This window comes from Adiantum capillus-veneris, chromosome 3 (assembly GCF_014529385.1).
Source record: "Adiantum capillus-veneris isolate H3 chromosome 3, ASM1452938v2, whole genome shotgun sequence".
Lineage (NCBI taxonomy): Eukaryota > Viridiplantae > Streptophyta > Polypodiopsida > Polypodiales > Pteridaceae > Adiantum > Adiantum capillus-veneris.
Genome location: NC_140933.1, coordinates 166,216,229 through 166,219,590, shown reverse-complemented (window position 1 = coordinate 166,219,590; position 3,362 = coordinate 166,216,229). Strand labels below are relative to the sequence as shown.

Sequence of the window (3,362 nt, the reverse complement as noted above, 5' to 3'; positions counted from 1 at the left end):
AGAGAGAGAGAGAGAGAGAGAGAGAGAGAGAGAGAGAGAGAGAGAGAGAGAGAGAGAGAGAAGCTTTCTTGGTGAGCGGCTATGGCCGTGGGCGGTTGGGCCCTATGCAGGCACTATGCGTGGCATTAGCTAGCATTGGTGGCACTACAAGAGGTTGTGTGCTCTTGGGACGCTGTTAGCGACGGAAATACACTGGGTTTTTATAACCCCCGGCGTCGCTAAAACCGTCGCTAATAGCGTCGCTACGAGAGCGTTGCTATAGGCATCGCTATAAGCGTCGCTATATAGAGACGCTCATAGCGACGGTCATAGCGACGATTACACAAAAGTCTATAGCGACGCTTATAGCGACGCTCCAGAGCCATAAATAGCGATGGTTATAGCGACGCTCCAGAGCCATCAATAGCGACGGTTATAGCGACGCCCGAGAGAATTTTTTTTTGGTGACAGGGCATTGAATGCCTTGCCACCCATCAACCATATTGTACTTGATTCACTTTTTAAAAAAAGTGCAAGGGTAGATAATAGACCCAAAATAGTCACCCACAAGACGCATTGTTTGCAAAATTGACAAGCGTAAAATTGACAATTGTACACATCATAGGCAAAATGAATTGATTGGAAAATGTAATAATGACAATTGTACAACATCATAGGCATAAAGAATTGATTGGCAAAATGAACTGCGGTGACAAATGTAATAATATACATGGTTCAAAAAGACGTATAAAATCCGTCTCATGATACATAAGCTATGAGAAACCCTAAACTAATGCTATCTAGCTACGGCTAAACTGACGTCGTCTAGTCAGACGTCTCATCACGTCCAAGCGGCGTATCTGTCGGATTCTGCAAAAAAAGACAATAAGACAGCTTTCAGTAAGTATAAACATATAACGACATTTATAAAACAATACAAAAAATAGAAAAGAGTAAACCCTAATACTAACCATGCCGCCGCGAGAACTGAGAATGTCCATCAGGGCGTTTAAGCCCTTCCTGCCTGCGTACTCGCGCTCGTACGGTGTGGGATCACGTCCTGTCATCGACCACTGTCAAAACATACAAAGATTTCATTATGTTAGAATTAAAAAACTCATAAACCCTAAACTATCGAACATAAAGAGCAATGCGAAAACACTTACAAAATCGGCCTCAAATGATGCCCATCCACCGCTCCCCAAGTGGTGCGAGCTCCCTGCCTCTACTCGCGCTCTGGCTGCATCCTTTTGTTGCTTCCACTTGTCGGGATTCTCGCGCGCTGCTTTCTTCGCATTCTTCCAATCTTCTTTGGCCAGCCAATCTGGCCTGTTCCACCCATGCTTGATTGCTTTTTGCACTTCGGAACGCTTGTGTTTGCAGTATTCGCGCATTCGAATCTTCATCAGGTCTTCATTGAAGCGCTGATCCCATGTTGGAACGGGAAACTCATCATGAAGTATGCTGATGACTCTGTTTTTTAAATCACTTGGTACTTCACTCCATTTGTTTAGTATGTAGTGTCTAAACAGCTGAGAGCAAAGACCACGCATGCGCGAGATCACCTTCTTGCCGTCATCATCCATGATGATGCCGTCGCTGAAGTCGACGGAGTAAGGCAAGCCCTCTGGCCGGTGACGCGTGAACCTGGGTGTCCCGTTATACACCATGGAAGGTACTTAGAGAGCCAGAGCTTTTACAACACGGAGCAAAATTGTTCAAATACAATATTTGTGGCTTTAAGAGATCTCTCTCTCATCCTCACATAACTCAGCATAACTTCCTATATCTATATAGAGCTCTCCGTTTAAACACATATCCTCTGTTTCATTTTGTAGCTCCTCTGCATGCACCCCATATAGAGTAGTAGCATCTTGATGCTCGTCTGGCACCACCGCAGCGGCTTCTGATTGAGCATCTTCTCTAATCTCCTCCATTGATGCCGTTGTGATTGGCACATGGTAGCCTTCATACGTCCTTGCACTACGAGGGTCTACCTCTATGACGTACCACCAGTTTGATGTAGACTTTGTAGGATGAAATATTACCTGCCAGAGCCACATAACTTACATGAGAGCTTTCAAGCACATAACTTGTAAAAGGGGGATGTTAACTATTTACATACTTACTTGTTCACAATGCTCGGGTAGTACGAAAGTGTCTCTTAGGTCAGTCCATTTCTTAGTAGAATCCACCTCAAGAAAACCAGACTCTCCTCTACGCACAGTAGCGTTGCGACCCTCCATGATTATCTTGAACCATTGCACGTCGAACAAGTCGAAAAAAAATCCTCTGTAATCGATCCTCAAAATCTCTTGTAGCGTGCCGAAGTAAGTGAGTTCCGCCACCACAGGATCTGCATCAGAGGAACGTCGTCGACTAGATTGTTCAAATTTTGCCATGATTCCACAATCTTGAGTAAAACGCTTTTTGTCGATCCGTTCCACCCTAAAATGTCGACCTTTACACCATGCCGCCGTGTATGACTTATACTACAACGAACAAAGATTATGAGTGGCCGTTCAAACGTTTAGAAATAAAGTCACTAGCTAGTCGTACATTGCAAACTTACCTTGGTCGCGCAACCCCGAGAGTACTCCCACTCTTCCTCAGTCACTTCGTCACCGCATTGTTATGCGCTTTTCAATTGGTTGTGCAACCATCTTAAGCTCATGAATGTTGGTAGGCTCTCCAGAACCGTCGGATAGTGCATCGGTGGTCGTCTTCCCCGTCTCCACTCGATTCGTGCCCTTTGTCGCTCTTGCTTTGCATCCTCATATTGTGAAATCCACTTTTGCATCACTGGATTGTGAAGCATGCAAAATCGGTTGATTTTAGCCTCTAGATCTTCCGTCATCTTCTTCTCAACACCGAGATTGCACATGACAATCCCAGATATGCGCTCATCATCTATGGTTCGCCATAGCGTGTCCCAGGCTTTATCAAATCCGTCTAGCCACTCTCCAATGTACACTAGGGACTCTGATACCAACCAACCTTCTGCCATGCTACCCTCCGGACGTGCCTTTTGACGCACATATCCCTTAAGCGTTTTCATGAAACGTTCTAAGAAGAACATCCATCTAGAATGAACTGTGCCAGCTATTTCCACCTCATCAACTATGTGAACAAGAAGATGCACCTGAATGGTTAGCATGGTAGTAGGAAAATGTTTCTCAAACATGCACACAAGCTCCGCAACATTTAGTTTGGCGAATGGTATGGAGTCTACGTTGATCTCCTTTTGTGAGATCCATTGCACCAGCTTTGCAAGTTTGTAGATTGTGTTACGGATGTCGAGAGACAAACATCCCTCAATGGCAACCGGTAAAATAAACTGTTAAGTATGTGCAGCAATGATATTAAAGTCCACATTTTATGCA

The 3,362-nt window shown here is 44.7% G+C and overlaps 1 long non-coding RNA gene across 1 annotated transcript; it reads right to left on the bottom strand.

The window, feature by feature from the left end:
• Positions 1-655: 655 nt before the first annotated feature.
• LOC147462122 (uncharacterized) lies at positions 656-1,069 on the bottom strand. The gene is made up of 2 exons (XR_015186748.1): positions 951-1,069; positions 656-839 (listed from the first exon to the last, which is right to left on the bottom strand). It is a non-coding gene; the product is annotated as an uncharacterized LOC147462122 (long non-coding RNA).
• Between the last annotated feature and the right edge of the window lie 2,293 nt (positions 1,070-3,362).